At 39.1% G+C, this 20,020-nt stretch overlaps 1 long non-coding RNA gene across 2 annotated transcripts; it reads right to left on the bottom strand.

Annotated features, from left to right (window-relative positions):
* Positions 1 to 6,341: 6,341 nt before the first annotated feature.
* Positions 6,342 to 18,270, bottom strand: LOC119803539. Of its 2 annotated transcripts, none has more exons than XR_005283665.1 (3): positions 18,074 to 18,270; positions 7,742 to 7,832; positions 6,342 to 7,629 (listed from the first exon to the last, which is right to left on the bottom strand). It is a non-coding gene; the product is annotated as an uncharacterized LOC119803539 (long non-coding RNA). The 2 variants fall into 2 exon arrangements; XR_005283664.1 differs by having other exon boundaries at positions 18,106 to 18,270.
* Between the last annotated feature and the right edge of the window lie 1,750 nt (positions 18,271 to 20,020).

The raw sequence follows: 20,020 nt of genomic DNA, 5'->3' as shown, positions 1-20,020 counted from the left end.
TTTTTTTCCCCTTTGGATGTCCCCCACAAACCAGTAAAAATTACTTTACTATGCAAGGAAGAAAAAAAGGAACTGAGGGTAAAGCCAGATACACAAGAGAGCATGTGCCAAAATTGTTCTTAGCTCTGCAGAAGAGAGTTTTTCAAATGTCTCAAAGTCTTCATGATGCAGCCTTATGGAGACGTCATCCTCAATATAGGACATGTTTCTTTGATGTTATTTAAGAAGTCCATTGGACCTTCAACTATATTTTGTCCAATCCCCAATGGATGGAAACTGTGTAGTTTACAAAAATACCTGAGAAGAATGCCCAACTTGACTGTTGAGAAGTCATCTCCTTAGGCCCTTGTCCCCATAAGCAACACCAGAAAAGAAAATTCACAAATTTTCTTTAAAAAAATATAAGTAGCATGACCTTCAAGTCCACCTAATTTAAGAATACAAAGTTTGTCAATATTCAGTGTCTAGAAGAATTATGAAATAGACCATGTGATATTTTCTTATTACTCCCCTTAAAAATAATTCAAACTAGTGTCCAGTATGCAATTACATCTGCCATATTGCTGCTCTATTTTAAAATTAGAGGTTTTTTTTTAAAAAAAAAAAAGTACCAGGAAAATATTTGTAAATGAAAACAGCTGCTTTGTGATGAAAAAATTAATGATAATTTCAACTTGTTTCAACCTCTGCCTGAGAGTGCTTTCCTCACTAATAGTTCTGGAAAGGTTATGGAGTTGGTATTTTTGGCTTACTGACAGACCCCGAAGAGAAGTTGCACTTTGCACATAATGTAAGTCTTTCCTTAATTCAGAGACCCCAGGCAGGGGTAGGGAGAGGCCAGCACATCTGTTGTATTCCCCTGCACACGTCATTGTCATTTAAATGGAGATGCATCTTTGAACCTTATGAAGAATAGCTTTTCAGCTATTCTTCACTTCTTCTTTGGGGAACTTTCAAATTGTTTTCTTGATATTTTATTTCCAAAGTGCCAGACTGGAAAAATAACACAAACTGATTTTTCTGTAATATTTATAAATAAAATGTCAGGACAAATCTTTCATGTATATTTTTGTTTGTTTTGTTTGCTATGAAACACAGTAATGTTGTCAAAAGCATCGGTTTTTAAAAAGTGTCATAACTGAGCAAAAATATCTTCTAAGATCTAGGGCCTATTATTTTGATTCCCTTCATAAAATGTGAGTTCCTGGGATTGTCTCTTCCACCTAGTGTTTACCTGATCCAGTCTTGCTGTGTGCCTCTGAGTTATGAAGAAGAACTCTCTCCACATTAGAAGAAAATAGGTAGACATCCCATTAGAGAAACAGCAACAGACTAGGGCAGACTCTCTCAAAAGAAGAGAAAAATAAACCGCAAACACGAGAAGGTTCTCACACAAGTTAAAAACTATGTGGTTGAAAAGCACAGTGGGACACCAGTGTGCAGGTACCAGTCAGTGTGGCTAAAATGGGGACACTCAGTGACACTGAGAAGGCAAGATTCGTACACTGTGGTCAAGCAAAAAATATGACTGTGGCCTCACAAAGCCGTCTGTCAATTCTCTAACACCAGCATGGGTATTGTTCACAGTCTAGTAATGTCTTACCTAGACGCGAGCCTAGCAAAAATGCCCCCTGTGTTCTCCAAAAGACAGGTACTAGAATGCTTTTTAAAGGCAATAATTATAACAAATCCAAATCTAGAAACTCTTCCAATACTCTCCCAGAGCAAGTTTCACAAGCTCTGCCTTAGTCCTCCATTGGAATGTTGTCAGAAACGGAAGAAACGATTTCCAAGCATGCCATGAAATTATGATGTCACAAGCAACACTATTCAATGCCATTTGTATTAAAGTACAGAAATGCGCAAGACCGTTTATTACATAAGAGGTCAATATGGTGGCTGTTTTGGGGGGAGTCACAGCTAGCAGAGAATGCGGGGCTCCAGCAATGAGCTGTTTCTTCACTCACATTCTTCCAGCTTGTACAGTTTTTATATGTTACATGTCAATAAAAAAATTGAGTCCCCAGAATACTTTTGCCAAGTCTTATATAGGAGTTTACCATAAAATTCAAATATAAACCCATAGCCGGGCGGTGGTAGCGCAGGCCTTTAATCCCAACCCTCGGGAGGCAGAGGCAGACGGATCTCTGTGAGTTCGAGGCCAGCCTGGTCTACAAGAGCTAGTTCCAGGACAGGCTCCAAAGCCACAGAGAAACTCTGTCTCAAAAAACCAAAAAAAAAAAAATTCAAATATAAACCCATAAAGATGTGCATCATGACATTAATTTTTAGAAATAAGAAAAGAAAGATCTTAAAATTGTTATATACTCAAAGATGAAATGATGTTTAGTTATTTTTATATGCTTAAGTAGATATTTACTTCTACTAGATCTTCATGTAATGCCTGTCTATTTTGAGATGTTAATAAATGAAGAAAGATTATAAAATGCAGTTATATCTCAGTTATGAGCGTCAGGCTACTGCTTTGCCTGTCTTTTGATAGCCGCCGTGCTTATTCTGTGTAAAACACAAGACAGCCATAAAATACGGAACCTGACTAATTGTACTTGAATGTCCTTCCTGGGAATTGACGAATCTTTATTTCCAGAGGTGGGATTATGGTGATAATTATTTTCTTCACTGTAAATTTTCTTACCTTTTCAAAGGTTTCGTAGTGAAACCACCATTGCCTTTAAAATGTGAGGATGCCTTCCTCAGTGGTTGTATACGAGAACTATGCCTTCCATTTCATCCTCAACAATGTAGTCTGTAAGGTGAACTCGATGTTTGCCAAAAAGCAGAAAAGAAAGTTGAGCATTAACTTCCGTGAACCTCTGGTCAGCCAATAAGAAAAGTCCACAGCAGTTTACTAGATGACAGTCTGCCTATAGGATTAAAACAGGCACACCGGTATGAAGTGGAAACGGGGAAGTGGACACGGGATCTAAACACTTCCAACACATTTGCAAACATCTTTCTTCTCGTTGAAGTGCTCCTCATTTTTCATCTGCGTTTGGTTCCCAATTTCTTTATAGACTTCCAGACCTTGCCAGCCAAATGAGCTGTCCTCCCTTCCCCAGGTCTCAGTGTCATTTTTAATCAGTACAATGTGTTCGGTTCCTAATGTATTCTACCTAGGCCATCTTCCCAATTAGGCCCCGAGCTTTCCCAACACAGAAAGAGCAAAAGCACATTTTTGCTTCCAAGTAACTGTCCTTTTCCTTTCCCCCACGTGCTTTCTCTTACAAATAAAATGTTTGTTGGTTCTCAGGAAACATTGGGTTCACGGGTGAATCATAGTGAAGGTCTCTGTGAAGACTGGACATTTAAGGACAGTGCTAACCCCAACTATAAGGAAAAGATGAAACGAGGTAATGGGGACCAGCTCCCGCCAGCTCTAAAACAGCGCTTAAATCTAGAAGGATCAAAACTAGAGCTTATCCATTCTAATTAAACTGTTTTGGAGAAATCAATTCCTCGCATGGACAAAGTGGGTTGTATATCGCGAGAAGAACTTAAGAGAAGTGTGTGAGACACAGACCATTAGCAACACCATTCTTTCTGCAAGTGGCAGGGGTAAGGTGGTGGCTTCAAAGCCATGGTAAATGTATTCAGGCTTTTCTTTCTGAGGCAGTCTGTCCAAATTAACCACAGAGGCACGTCCATGAAGACCAAAGCTAAAGTATCATATGAAATGTGTGTTCCACTTGCAAACTGTGGACATTCTGGCTAGGGAGAGTGGAAGGTGAAGACAACGTTAGAGGCACAGGGCAGAGTTCCTTAGGCAGAGGAAACCCCAGAGGGGAGCTTCAGAAAATAAATGGCCTTCACCTGCCAGTACACCTATATTCACAAAGGAAGAAGATTTCATTTGCCAGGGCCAAAAGCTACTGTGGAGCACGGGCACAGAGCAGGCTACTGTTCTTTGGTAATAAAGTGTCCATTCTAAAGGCTTGGATGGTGAAGCTTTGGTAGTCAGACAGTGGCCCTACCAAAAAGGGGTTGAGGCAGGAGGATGCCACTTCATGAATGAGCATCGCACTGAATGGGCTGTTAGAATGCAGGGCTTCATTGGAGGAGGGAAATCCCTGGAGGCATGCCTGGGAAGATTGAATCCCATCTCTGCTCCCTGACTTGAGTGAGGCGAGTAGCTTTGCTGTGCTATTCACTCTTTACCATGATGCTCCCTTCAGCACAGACCTGGAGCCATAATGGAAACCAAGCATTGGTTGACCCCTCTAGAACTATGAGCCCAAAACACATCTCTCTCTTTTTTACCCATTTTCTTCTCTATTTGTCACAGTGGCTATAGGTCTGACTGATGTGGGAGGTGAAGATGGAGCAGGAACTATGGAACAGGTAAGACACGAGACCACACTAGAAGAGCATTGTCCTTTGTCCTTAGCTTTCAAGAGCTGCTGATACACATGCAAGGACTCGGCCACCATAGGGACACAAGAAGAACAAGAGAAGCATTTCTAATTTTCATGGATTAAGAAAATATCCCTTTATCACAGTTAGGGTTTCTATTGCTCGGACGAAACACCATGACCAAAAAGCAAGTTGGAGAGGAAAGGGTTTATTTGGTGTATATGTCCATGTTGCTGTTCATTATTGAAGGAAGTCAAGACAGGTACTCAAACAGGGCAGGTTCCTGGAGGCAGGAAATAATGCAGAGGCCATGGGGGGGAAGCTTCTTACAGGCTTGCTTCCCATGGCTTGCTCAGCCTGATTTATTACAGAACCCAGGACCACCAGCCAAGGGATGGCACAACCCACTATTGGCTGGGCCCTCCCCCACTAATCACTCATTGAAAATGCCTTACAGTTGGATCTTATGGAGACATTTCCTCAACTGAGGCTCCTTCCTCTCTGATGACTCTAGCTTGTGTCACGTTGACACACAAAACCAGCCAGTTACAATTGACATCTTTGTCAACTTGACACACGAGCCCATCACTATTAAGCCATAACCCTTCTTTGTTATTCATCCCCAAGATCTCACATTAAAAATCATCATTTTAATTTTAAAAGTCCCACGGTCTTTTAAAAATTCAAACACATTAAAGTTTCCATCTCTTTAAAATATCCAATCTCATTTAAAAGTTCAAGTCTTCCATGTGGACCCCTTTAAAAATCAAAATTAAATACCTTCTTCAAGAGGGAAGAACCAGGGTACCATCACAATCTGAACCAAGCAAAACCAACTCCAATAGCATAAATAACTCAGTGTCCAAGGATCTGGGGATTCACTCATGATCTTCTGGAATTTTCCAAAGGGCTTGGGTCACTTCTCCAGGTCTGTCCTCAACTCAGCTTGTCTTCTAGGCTCCGTCTACCACACTCCACTGCCACTGCTGTTCTTGGTGGTCATCCCGCAGTACTGCATCTCCAAAACGCTGGGCTCGCGTGCTGCAACTGGGCTGCACTTTCAACAACAGCCGCTCGCGGGTTCTCTTCATGGTGCCAAGTCTCAACTTCCTTGTATGATCCCTTCATTCCTGGGCCTTCAACTGCCACTGAGGCTGCACCTTCACCAGTGGCTTCTCCTGGCCACTCACAGTTTCACAGTGCCAAACCTCAGCTGCTCTCCATGACCCCTTTACCCCTTCTAAACCAGTACCACCTGGGTGACTCTGACACATGAGCAAGTCTGGCTGCCTGCACAAGGTACATCCAAGGCCGCCCCTGGAAAACAGCATCTCTGTGCTCTCAGGAAACACTTCCCAGATTTTACCTCAGTGATGCTGGTCTCTTTTTAACCACTGCTAATTTCTTAGCTCCAGTTGCTCAGCACCAATTGTCCCCCCTTGCACAAAGGTTTCACTTCAGCAATTCTGGGATCTTGCTAATCGCAGCTGATTCTTCGGTCTCAGCTAGCCAGAACCACAGAATCTTAAATCAAAACAGCAAATGGCCCTGACAGAGTCTTTAACATTCCCATCTGAAATTCCACAAGTCAGTCCTCCATATTCTGCATTGCTCTCAACCTTCTTATCTTCCAGGCTCCGACAGAACATCCTACTGAGGTCTCAACACTCAGTGGCTCTTCTAGCCCAAAGTTCCAAAGTCCTTCCGCAATCCTCCCCAAAACCTGGTCAGGTTTATCACAGCAACACCCCACTATGTTGGTATCGATTTCTGTCTTAGTTAGGGTTTCTATTGCTGCAACGAAACACCATAACCAAAAAGCAAGTTAGGGAGGAAAGGGTTTATTAGGTTATACTTCACAGTCGTTGTTCATCACTGAAGGAAGTCAGGATAGGAACTCAAATAGGCGGGATCCTGAAGGCAGGAGCTGATGTAGAGGCCATAGAGGGGTGCTGCTTACTGGCTTGCTCTCATGGCTTGCTCAGCCTACTTTCTTACAGAACCCAGGACTACCACCCACCATGGACTGGACCCTCCCTCACTGATGACTAATTGAGAAAATGATGTACTGCTAGATCTCACAGAGCATCTTCCTCCACTGAGGCGCCTTCCTCTCTGATGGCTCCAGCTGTGTCAGGTTAACACACAACACCAGCTACTACACGCTTGTACCTTCTTCTGATTCAAACTGAAAGGGCAGTAAGTTAATTCCCATAGGATTCTATTTCCATTTCTTCAGTGAACAAGCTGAGGGGGAAAAAAACTCACGGGATTTGCTCTTTTCTTTATTTTTTATGGATGCTTTGTTGATCATAGTTTTGTCCTTCTTCCAGCGAAAATAGAGCCAGCTGAGCTTATAATCTTTATCATTTGCAGTTCTGCAAGTGACTCACAATGAGCTGTGAGCTGGTGCAGATGTCGAGCTGGAAGGGAAGAGGTGTGGGTTTATAAACAGAAGTGTCTCCTGGACTTAGCCAGCCTCGGGCTATAATAAATGTTAATGAAAAGTTACTAGAAGAAACATACAAGAACAAAAGAGTTAGAAGGAATTATACAGCAATGAGAACCACATAAAATGCCACTGATTTCTTAAGATTCCTACAGCCATTATAACTATAGCTGCGCAGGTCAGCTGGAAACAATCTCTCCTCAAGGTTAAGGTTATAGGCAAGACATTACTGAGAAAAGAGTGGAATATCTCCCTGATCTCAGACCTGGGCAGGTTACAAAAGCATGTTCTTCCGTATGTTGTCTTCAAATGCATGTTCAAGTGCATTCTTTGTAAGACAGGTTTTGAATATAGACAGAATCATGGGGATTTAAATAAACTGACTCCTTAGTGATTTTACCAAATCAATTGAAATCAGTTTCCACTCATTCTGTTTTCCCCATCAAATCTCACTTCTGAGTCAATTCTCTATTTTAATATACCATATTTAATGTAATTGCCATATGTTGGATTTTCTGAAATAGTCTTATCTGGAGTCAAGGGACAAAATTCCGAATACTCACGTGCAGCCATACACAGATACACACAAAGACATATGCACATACATACTGTAGTGGAATTAAGAAGAGTGACGTGTTCTCTCATTGGCACTCCTCTCCTGGTCTGCCATATCCATGAGCTTTAAGTCCTTACAATTTTTCACATAACAAAGTGACACTTGTTTTCCTAACTACAGAAGAAAAAAAACATGAAGAGGACAAAAGCTGTCTCCAATGACCTAAAATCCTGCTGAGACAACATGAGAACACCTGCAGAATAAAAAAAGAAACCAGGTAAATCCAGTGATGGATGAACACCAACCCACATCTATCGCGGTTTCAAGTTAGGTATTTATTCAACGGAGGTAGATGTGCTTCAAACCTGTGAGTGTTCTCAAAGGTTGTGCTCTCGCTCTCTTCATTTCTTCTTCTTCTTCAGTTTAATTCCTTGCCTTTGCTTCTTTGTTTAAAATCTAGAATGTAAAAGCTAAGAATTATTCAAATACAAAGCATCCATTATAGCATTTATCAATTGTCCTACCCATATAAAATAAGATTCCATTTCTTCCAGACATTTTTTATATACAGTCATTAAACCTTTTGACCATGTCACAAGGATTGGGGAGCTTACAAACTAAGAAATTTTCCATTGTCTTCAAAGAATAATTTTTAGGTAGTGGGGAGGTAAAATACCACCATCTTGTGTATAATGATGATTCCTGTCAACAAAATTTCCAGTGTTTTATTTACCTATTTCTAATACTTCAATAATACATATAAAATGAATATTTTACAGTTTGGAATATATACCCACAGGTGCAATAGTGCCACAAATGTCATGGGAGTAACCAGCCATCTTCTGAATGGATTAAAGACTTGCTTAACAAGGATGGAATCTGTACCTAACACAGTTATAGGGACCAATGATCTGTGGCTAAATGACTGATAGACCCTTGGGGAGAACGGACTACTATTATTGTGTTCATAAGACATTGTATTAAACTGACTCTTAGTGACTTCTCTTTATGCCCATAGATGAGTACATCCCACAAACCTTATCAGAGAAACTTTTTCTTATGTTGCAGATGACAATTAACTCAAAGACAAATGCAAACGTTGAGAGAATAAGTGAATGTAAAATACTGAGCCCTAAATGGTGCGTATATATTACAACCCTCCTCTCAAGACTCGGAGATCATTGTCAAAGAGAGGTAGGAAGGGTGTAAGAACTCTAAGGTGTGGATGACCACAAGGAAACAGTATTTTCTGGATACAATAGAGCAGTTGTACACATGAACTCATAGAGGTTCTGACATCATGCACACGACTATACAAAGTCAAGCCAGACACACTTGCAGAATGGGGCAGGGACGAAGTCATGAAGTCCCACACCTCACTGAGGAGCTATTGATAATTGAAATCACTAGGAGAGAGAAGTGTTGGTTTTCTTCAAGGGTCTGATCCCTGATGGGTCTAATACATGGCATTGGCTTGATACACACTTGAGAGAATACTGACAATATTAACGAGATGTTGTAGATTTGTTTAAATATGAGGATACAGAGTTGAGTGGATACAGAATGAAGGATGAATATGGAAAGAGTTGGGGAAGTAAGGTGAAAGTACAATACATGAAATTCTCAATGAATTAATAAAACATTTTAAAAAATACATGACTTGCCTTTTTCACAAAGGACAGAAAACGTGAAATTAACTGAGACTCAATTTGCCACCCACAATATATAGAGTTCTCTTCAGTAAATATGTCACCCAAGATATTATATATATATTTATTTATTTATTTATTCAACGGAGGATATATATATATATATATATATACATATATATATATATATATATATATATATATATATATATGTTAATCTGGAATAGGTTAACTGTCCTCGAAGCTAAACTGAGAAAATAAACACAGTGGGGCCAGGCAGTCCTAAATAAAGTTGTGGTTCAAAGTCTAAATATAAAAAGAAAAGCAAAGACAGAGTTAATCAATGATTCACACCCATTCAGAGTCAACAGAAGACTTTAAAAGTTACAAGAGTCTTGTAAAATGGATGCTATGCCCTTGCCAATTCCTAGTGCCAGTGTGCTGAAATGCATCAGGAAGATATCTTTATTCAGGCCTTCCTTGCAACAAAACACCCTCCCTTTAGGAGCCGAATCTGAATTAACAAGAAAGAAAAGAGAAGAAAACCAAGACAGTCTCTAAAACATCTAAAGCAAAGGGTCTAATTTCAGGGATTTTTCTCAAAGGAGATTATTTTAAAGCAGCAGTCCTCAGCCTTGCTCATGCTACAACCCTTTAATACAGTCCTTCAGGTTGTGGTGGCCCCAGTGATAAAATTCTTCTGTTGCTGCTTCATAGCTGCAATTTTGCTGCTGTCATGAATCATAATGAAAACGTCTGATATGCGGGACATTATCTTACATGTGACCTCCAAAGGGGTTGTGACCCACGGGTTGAGCCTCTGTTTTAGAGTCTCCTCTGAGACTATTTACTTAAAAGTCTAATTGTTACATTTAGTTTACTGACACACAATAAATTTGGAAAAACAAAACAAAAAATGAAATAGACTGTTAGTCACAAATAACTGATAGGAGCCATTCATTGTTAATGCCTGCCATTGGTGGTTAGGGGCAGTTATGGCTCAAATATGTCTTAAGTATAGTTTTATTATATAAAAACACATCACGTGGAGAGCAAGAACATTACATAATTTGAAGTTGTGGATACATTATCAAGTTAAACAAAACCAGAGTACAGTTAGAATGGTCCTTTGAATTAAAACTTAGTATCATTGTAGAAGATATAGAAATAAGTCATGATGTATTGTTAAAGTAGTTTTGAGATAGGACTCTAGGACCTGTCCTGTGCCAAAAGTTCTGTAAGCTTGAAAGTGCTGTGATTCACTGCAGAAATTCTTACTGAAGACAAATAAAAGACAGACGCTAGCCTCAGAAAGGAGATCAAAACAGAAACCAGAATCCCACAGATCTGCAGGAACCTTACGGTCATGGTAGTGGAAAGGACCAAGAGAATGTAGAACTCTGAAGTAGAATGTTCTGTGGTTTGAATGTGGCTTGCAAAGTTTCTCTGTTTCTAGCTTAAGCTACGAAGCAACCATGGAGAGAGGTGACTGTTTAGTGCTTAGTCATGAGATCTCTGACCTTGTGAGTATTAATGTTGTCATAGGACTGAGTTCATTATTGCAAGAGTGACTCATAAACCCCCCCCTCTCTTTCTCTGTTTCTTTCCCCTTCTCTCCATCCCTCTAACTCTCTCTTGTTTGTTCCCTTTTTTGTACTAGGACGCACACATAAGAATTTCCATACAAATCTCCCCTCCCCCAGGCATCTCAGCCTCTCCAGTTGTAGGAAAAAAAGGCTCTGTCTTTCATGAACTACCCACCCCAAGTATTCTTTTATAGCAACATGAAGCAGACTAAGAGATGAACTTTGTCACATAAAAATACATAGAGAATAAAAGACCACAAAGGGACTCACCACATTATATCTGATATCTTCTCCTAGTAGGGTACCTTGTTGGGGCCTCCCTGAGTTCCTTGATGTTCTTTAATAAGCAGCATGTTTTCACATTGGGTCTTCCACATTCTAAGGTTCTAGTGCCTGAAATGTAGTTTTCCTTGGGTATTCATATGGACAACCCCTCATGTACCTAAGTCTTTCCTAAAGAATAATCTTGCTTAGGAAGATACTGATCCAGGGGATTTTAAACCACAACCTTCATTCCCTGGCTCTCTCTTTCATGCTACCCTATATAATTTTTGCATATTCCTTAATACTTTCTAAATACTAATATATTTATGTGTCATTTTTATTGCTATTTGTTTTAGTTATATTGTTTCTGAATTCCTCCATTAGAATGTTCTGGTATTATAGGGATTTCAATATGTTCACAAGTCTAAGGCCATATAAGAATGTCTAACAAATAGTAGGTACTTCATAGGCATTGGTGATTTTGTAGGACTGGCCAATAAACATATCCATGGAAGAAACAGAATCTATGAGTAGACCATGCACGTACGACAGACCATGAGAAGAGCAAAGGACTGGCAAGAGTAAGGGTGTGAATTACAGGTAACACAACCTTCCCTGAGTAAGGGTGTGAATTACAGGTAACACAACCTTCCCTTAAGGAAAAGAGCTGAGATCTTCTCAAAAACAAATAGAAGCTTAAATACAAATTACTAAAATAACATTATTTCAAATTCATTAATTTGTATAATCCATGGGATGTTCTAGCACTGTATATAACAAAAGTGTCCTGGAAAGCAGAAAAATGTGTAAGTGGATGAAGCTACTTCCTGCTCATTTAACAACCTGAGTTCTATCCCTAGAATCCAGATGGTAGAAGGAGAGAACTAATCCCTGAAAATTATCCTCTGATCTCCACAGATGTACCAAGGCACTTGCATGCATGCACTCATTATGTGAATAAAAACAAAGTAAATAAACATTTTAAAAAACTTAAAAATAATATCTGGGACTATTGCCTCATAACAATGTGATTTTAAAAGACATGTTTCTGAAACGCCCTATAAATCTATTATTTGCTTTGTGAAATCCAGAACACATCATTTCAGATCATTTCTAGCAAAGGTATTTAAATTTTGGAATCTTGAGAGCAGGTTTCTGTCATATGAGAGTTTACATTCTCTACAATATCTGGAACCAGGACAATAAAACAGTGTTGATATAGAATCACAGGCATAATTCTACAACCAATAATAGTAGGAATGGCTCTTCCTGACTTGGAAAAGGCCAAATCTGGCAACAAAAATGAGCATCAACACATAAAAGGGATTCGTAATCAAGCTCACTAAAGTCAGGAAGACCTAGAATATACTTCACATAAAAGAAGACATGAAGACCAGTCCATGAACCCAAAATGAGAGAAGGAGAAACATCACTTCTTGAAAGTGCAACACTGAAGTCTAGAGGTGAAAACTACACTTACATGTGGTATTAAAGACACATATTTAAAATGTAGTTAGAGATTTTGTTGGCTTAGTAAAGTGGTGGTTGTAAATTTTTTTCAATATCCATAATTATTCCTGGATAGTTGACTAGCTCTGGTACGACAGTACCAGGTATTATTGACTCCTTGCTAAGTGGGCATTGAGTTCAGCTAGAGAGCTGCCAACGTATGTATGCCAATACTAAGCCTTTAGGGTTATTATGCCATGTTGTTGTTGTGATCCATGGGCATCATAGCTGAATAGGACAGTTGGCCGCTCCCCTTTTTTAGAAACTTGTTTGGCACCTTAAGGTACCATGAAAGTTAGGCCTCAGAAGGGAGCTCTGATGTCAGTTCCAGTTCAGGGGTCTGTGGGCCCTGCAGATGTGGTAATTTTAGATGAATAGCTAAGCTCACCGTTCCAGAAGTTGAGAATTTATTGGTGTGGGAAGTCCTTCTGTCTATGCTTTGCCTTTATTGGTTAATGAATAGAGCTGTTTTAGCAAGTGCCTTAGCAGAATAGGGAAAGGTGGGAGTTTCAAGCAGATAAAGGTGGGAGTTTCAAGCAGATAAAGGAGGAGAGAGTAGGTGCTATGAGGAAGATACCAAGGAGCTGCCAGAGGGGAAAGATGCAAGCTGCCAGCCAGAACCTTGCTGGTAGGCCACAGGCCTCATAGTAAAATATAAAATAATAGAATTGCATTAATTTAAGGTATAAGAGTGAGCTAGAAATATGCACAAGCTAACAAGTCAAGCAATGTTGTAATTAATATAATTTCTGTGTGATTATTTTGGGTCTAAGCAGTTGGGAATGAATGAGTGGTCTCCCCCAACAAATTGGCACCCAACATGGGGCAGACTAAATCCACATAAAGCCTGAGAAAGCTTGGAAAGGAATCCTAGACCTAAAAGAACAGAGTTAAGCATAGCTTCTTCGTAGCAGCATTTTCTCGGTTGGGCTCCATTTGCTAGAAGCAAGCAGAGGCATAATTCCTTTAAGAGAAGTCTTCCTGATTCAGCAGTAGCAAAAAAACATGTGCATTTTCAAAATGGTGGCTTTCTGGGCCATGCTGCCAGCACAAACTCTAGCTCTGTCAGAAGGCCAAGCATTTAAATGGGGTTTGTGAGCAGAGTGCTACAACTTGCTTAATGGCAACATCGACCCGCTGTGTGCCTGAAAATGGGGCTCTGAACATGACACACACTGAACACACCTCTGCCATGTTGAACTAGGCAGAGACAAAAGGCAAAGCAGCCTTAGTCTTAGTAACACCACTTAGCATTTTAAGAAGTGCTCCTGGACAGAAAAAGATTTCAGATACACAATAGGACAAATTCAAACATAAGAGACCTCTAAACGAGACACAGTGTGTTTAAAAAATGTATGTAGGCTTGGGAGAGAGAAGAAAAAAGTAGAGAGACAGTAAATTTAATATAAAAGACAGTGATAGAGTAAAGGAGTAAAGATAATGAAATAAATATTAAACTTATAGAAAAAGTAATAGAGTAAGAAAAATAAGTCATGTAAAGATGGAATATACACAGAGAGTCTGGATTATGTATATTATTGTGTTCTCTTTGAATTTTTTGACTGTGAAAGAGCTAAGTTCAGAGAGACATTTCACTGCATGGGCTGCTAAGCTAAATCAACATGTATACTTCAAAGGTATCTTGTCTTCAACTTTTGGGTCTAAAGATTTGTTGCTTTGAACAAGAGGTTCTCTTTTGTTTCCACGGAAGATGTGAACCTATCGATTTCTTCCAAACTACTGTGGTTTGATGGATCAAGAACCCCTAAAAGGTCACCGTGAACACCACCAAAAATTACTTCATCCAATAAAAAGCAGGAAGTAATTTGGAGAGAACTACACCCAAATTCCCTAAATGATTGTTTATAAATGTTTGTTTACATTTAAAGGGGAATATGTTGTAGAGATGGATAGTTTGCATTGGTATGGATCTTGGTTTATTGATACAAATTTAAGATAAATTTTGTTTATATATATATATATATATATTTCTGCTCTTGATTGAGGTATTGTATTGTGCAGCTCATTTAAAAATATAATGTATAATTAAGAAATATAGATTAATAAATCATCTATAGTAGTCAAATTTCTAGTCGTGTTAGTTAGGTTTTCTAGACATATAAAGATATATATTAGTTAGGTATTCTTCAAATCTTTTAGAGACCTTCAGAATATAGCATTTAAAATGCTTTAAAAATTTAGGACTTTTTGTGACATGAAAGAAATCTGCTCATGGCAACACCAATTACTTCAAGAAGATGATGGTCATTGAAGAGGCTTCTCATGGAGCTTGTTAGCCATTTGGGAAAGAAACTGCTCTTGTCTGGACTACTTGATGTTATGTTGTATGATCTGGGCATGCAGGACCCATAGAAAAATGACTGCTGAAGTTGCCTAAAAAAGGTGAACAGTCCTTCAGGTGGGTAGCTTTATAATCAAGGCCACACGTACACTCCTGGTTAAACTCGGGGAATCACAAGAGAGAAACAAAGCAGAAAAAACATGGTAGTTGAAGGAGGTCTTATTGGAAGAGGGAAGATAATAGGAGTGGGAGGGATATAAGGTGGAGATGAGAGTTTCCAGAATATACTAAAGATGTATATGAAATTGTTAAAAGGAATAAATTAAAAAATAAAAAATATTTGAGGAAAAATGTAAGAATATTGAAAACTTTTTTCCTTGCCATTATTTCCTAAACAATATAGTATGATAAATATATATAACTATAAATACATTTATATATAAATATAAATATATGTAAATATCAATATATTTATATATAAATATAAGCATACATAGTGTTTATGTAGTATTAAGTTTATGAATAATCTAGAAATGATTTAAACTATTTGACAAAGTTATTCATTGGTTATACGGAAATATTAACCATTAATTATTAAAGACTGAAACATATGACAATTTTGTTATCCAGGCAGATGGAAAGAGGTTGTAGATGCATCCCCATGGATACTGGGGATACTGTACACTTAAAACACATGTTAAATGTATACAAATACAAACATAAAATTTCAAAATACTTACATAAAATTTGAATACTATATATAATTAAATGAATTAAAGGAAAATGTCAGAATAAACTATAAAAAGTCTTTATATAGGAAAAAAATACAGATTCAACTAAAGTTGAGAAACTCATGGATTTTCATATGATCATTTTGTCTTTAAAAGAGAATTTTTATGTGATTAAAACATTAAGAGAAGTCAGCATCCAGTTGATTTTAATTAGAACACTCTATCACCCAGGTCACTTGCAATTCGACATTTGACACCAAAATAATTGAACAATAAAATGGGAGATCACAAAGGGCAGATGCTGTCCAAGTACACAGATGGACTAGAGGAGTCCTTATGAAGTACTTTAAAATAAAACAGTGGAGAAGCGCAGAGATCACGACTCAGAAATGAGACAACCAAATTTAAGCCTAACTCTCAGCTTTACGGAATCACAGTTTCTTCATCAGAATCTGGGATAAAGGATAATGGAACATTTGAACATGAAGGCAGATAGGAGCTACTATGGAGGCAAAGGAGGGGGCAGGGGACAGAGAAGAGCAAGGGGTCAGGAGGATGAGTAAGAACAAAAGTTGTATAAAAATGCCATATGATATCCCTTACTTGGTATGCTAAATTTTAAAAATAATTTAAGAAAATGGAATCCCCCATCCACAGCATTGTGTGTTTCTGTGGTTCTAGCTTGTTGCTGCTGTTTTTATAATAGGCCTGCATCATGCTGAAAATAAACCTCATGGTTTTCAGACATATAAATTTTCCAAACTCCAAATAGGCAAAATCAAAGTAATCAACTTCTTTTTTTCTTCAACTTGACCACTTCACAGGGAAGGAACTTATAAATCTAGTCCAAATAAATCTGTTCCATATCAGCTCAGAATAATTACCCAAGTCCAGCTCGAACCCCATCCAACTGACCCCAATTCACCAATTCTTTTATCTCTGTGTTGTTTACATAAATCTTATCTTAATCATCATTCAGAGTTTGGCTTGGGAGCTGCAAAAAAAAAGAATAACAATAACTTTAAAAGAACAAATGTATGTTAAACTCACTTTTACTAGTTGCGTATTGAAAAACCACAACCAGATGGCACTATTTTCTGTTTGTGTATTAAGAATCAAATCATATGCAAAACCCTTCTTATTTTCCTTCTTCCAAGTTCATTTCCCTGAAGATAGTCAAAGCTACTGCCTACCTCGGATATAACCGAAAGAGTTGATCTTGCATCCACAGACCACCATCTGTGGGGAGGATTTAAATTTTTATTATTCTTACATGTGTGTCTATAGTGTGCATACATGTATGTAGAGTGCATACATATGTGTATGTGTGTTTGCTTGTGCATGTATACACGTGTGAATATCATGGAGAGTCCCAAAGTCAACATCAGGTTCTTCCTTGTTTGTACTCTACTTCATGGAAGCAGGCCCTCCTACTGAGCCCACAGTTCACTGGGTTCCACCAGGCAACCCTACCATGTTGCCTCAGAGTACCCTGTCTTTGCCCCTCTAGTGCAGGGATTAAAGGGGGAGGATCACTCTTATCCAGTTTTTATGTGGGTTCTGGGGATCTGAACTGTGGGCCTCAGACTTTAGCCCTTGAGTTATCTCCCTAACCTCTTAAGGAGCTTTTTTTAAAAAAATATTTATTTATTTATTATGTATACAATATTCTGTCTGTCTGTATGCCTGCAGACCAGAAGAGGGCACCAGACCCCATTACAGGTGGTTGTGAGCCACCATGTGGTTGCTGGGAATTGAACTCAGGACCTTTGGAAGAGCAGACAATGTTCTTAACCTCTGAGCCATCTCTCCAGCTCCTTAAGGAGCTTTTAATGCATGTGAATTAACAAGTTTAAGGAGGCCTATTTCCCATCTAAGAAAGATGCAACTGGAATTCAATGGAATTCAAATTTTTTTCAGATTTATTTTTTGAGAGGTAGTGGGTTCATGAGTTGAGGAGAACATAACACCCCCTCAACAAAGCCTGAGGAAGCAACCCACCAGATACATGATAATAGTTCCAGAGAAAGATACATATTCACCACGAGAGAGAGAAATATAAAGCTTATCGAAAGCTCCTATTGATCCAGGACAAGTTTTCCCTTCAAATAACTATGTGGAAACAATCATCTTCAAGAGCTTCTTGGATTTTGGAGTTGTGGTTAATGCATAATAGCCCTAGAGAGAACTAGTTCTCGAGTCTAAGAAGGAGACAGGTAAGGAAGTCCACTTCATTGAATACTACCCCATCAAGAAGAGAAGCTGTTTCTCCATTGCCAACAGAAAAAAAAAAAAAACCTCTTCTGAGAGTTGATAGGCTCTAATTGAGACGTCAACATCCCACCTTCAAAAGGACTGTCCAGGTCCACCAGCACATGGATGTGCTTCCTCTGTAGGCTGCACAGTAATTTATTGCTTCCAAATTGCAACTATTTTCTTTTATAATGTTCACAGATTCAGATGACAATCATACGACAGAAATGACAGCCCATCTGGCACCAATTGACCCACTTTCAAACTCAGGACAATGCAACCCAAAACCTTTATCTTCAGGCCTTAAACAGCTCACACAGACCCATTAGGAAATTTATTGTCGTCTTTAAAAGACTTGTCTTTTTTCATTCAGTGTACCCCTCTACAAAACCCAGCTGAGTACCTGGCAGCCATCTGGTCTCTGCACACACATACCAGGCCAAAAGTTCCAGATTTTTCTCTTTGGAATTTCCTTTGTAAGGATGAATCCGATTAGGTGAAAAACAGTTCTGGAAGAGTTACAAGTTATTATTTTGAACACAAATGACATTTTCTTTAATAAGTGTTCCCAGACTAAATAAGCTTTGATCTTCAGATCTGCCTGAGTGCCCGGCTTTGTTTGCGGTGGTCACGTAGCCAACATGACGATACCTCTGGCCGTGACCCAGGTATTTTTAATCAGCAAAGCACAGTGAACAAAACAGACTCAAATGGCCCTTGTACCCTGTGTTTTTAAATATCTGGGAATCACTTTGGTGCTTACTAACACAAAAGAAACAAAATTCAATAAGGCTTTTCTGTTGCCCTAACTGCCAGTACCCAACAAAAACGAGTGTGCTAGGGACAGCTCATAATGCTGAGGCCTATCAGGTGCCATGTCTTTTTGATAGGGTATTCACATTGTCTTGTCCTCTAAGTTACAGTGCCTCAACTGTGTCTGCACTTCAGAAACAGCCAAGGGGAGGCCAGGGCAATGTCACTGTAGCCAAAACTAAAACAGCGACTCCACAGATGTGTTTCAAGTGCTTTTACCTTGAAAGCTCGCTACATGGTTTCCAATGTGCAGGCAGGTTTGGCAACTGTTGTTCTGAGCCATTCACTCCGTCATTTAACACTGAGTACAAGGGACATACTTGGATTCCTCTACCAGATAATCAGAAAAAAAATAGCCCAAGTGGCTGGAAAACAATTAGTAGGGTCATACAGATAATGTTGTAGGAGTGAAGGAGTTATGTCCCACACCCAGAATTGTAAAGAACTTTGGATTATTTATTTACTTGCTTATTGATATATTGGGATCCAACACGGGGTCTTATATTTGTGAAGCAAGTACTCTACCACTGAGAAGCATCTCCAGCCCCTCTTCAGATTTTACTACAGGTGAAATGGAAAGTCGTGGGGTAAGGGTTCAATTAGGCGTGCCATAACCTGATTTTACAAGGACATTTTTGCTGCTCTTCAGGGAATTAAATGAACACAATGGATATCACAGACCAGAAGTTTGGGATAAGGCAGTGGAAACAATTGGAAACTTGTTCTACCACTGCCCTTGTCTTGGATCAAGGCCGTGGTGTACTTGATGATTTAAAAAGTCAGGATTCCTCAAAGCCATGCTTGGTTGTATTTCTCAAGTATCAGACAATTGACTGACTCCCTGATGTTGGGAGGAGATGTGTATAATTTCTTCTGACTTTGGAGTCAAGATATTTTCAAAGCCTGGTACACATTCATCAGTTTAATCAGGCATGAACTGACTGCTTCCTACCTGAGACAGTCACTTAAAAATACAATAAAAAGAATCTAAGCAGTCACTCTTCCCAGACAAGACACACATGGTTGTGTAGACATACTTACTGCTATGGGCTGTCAAAGGGTTGGTAATAGCCACCACCAGAGAAAAAGCTGTGGTCTCTAGTACAAGTCTTATGGAGGTGATAACTAAAATAATACCTTATGTTTTCATCATAAATTGTAAAGCAGGCATTTTTCCTAAAGTTCAGATTCACGTGTGAGTCATAAAGCCATAGGATAAGCTGTGATGGATGATTTAAAGGTCTCAGAGGGTACATGGGTAGCCAGAACTCAGCTGAGAGTTAGAGATAGCAGACACATAGCAGGGGAGAAGCAAGAAGAACAAACTAAAACAGCATACACCCTGCTTTGCCTGCATCTTCTGTTTTCTATTGCACGGTTTTAATTGTTTTTCTGTTGCATCGTTTTTCACCGTAAAGGCTGCTCTGAAAGGCGCCACTAGACATCGTGCAATCAAAGCCACGAGTGTGAGATAACAGTCTCTGCGGCACGACCAGACAGAATGCAGGCAGTGCAGCATTTGAGAGAGAACATCTCT

Source organism: Arvicola amphibius, chromosome 17, assembly GCF_903992535.2.
Source record: "Arvicola amphibius chromosome 17, mArvAmp1.2, whole genome shotgun sequence".
Classification (NCBI taxonomy): domain Eukaryota; kingdom Metazoa; phylum Chordata; class Mammalia; order Rodentia; family Cricetidae; genus Arvicola; species Arvicola amphibius.
The sequence above is the reverse complement of the archived record's forward strand: the minus strand, read 5'-3'. Positions and strand labels throughout refer to the sequence as shown.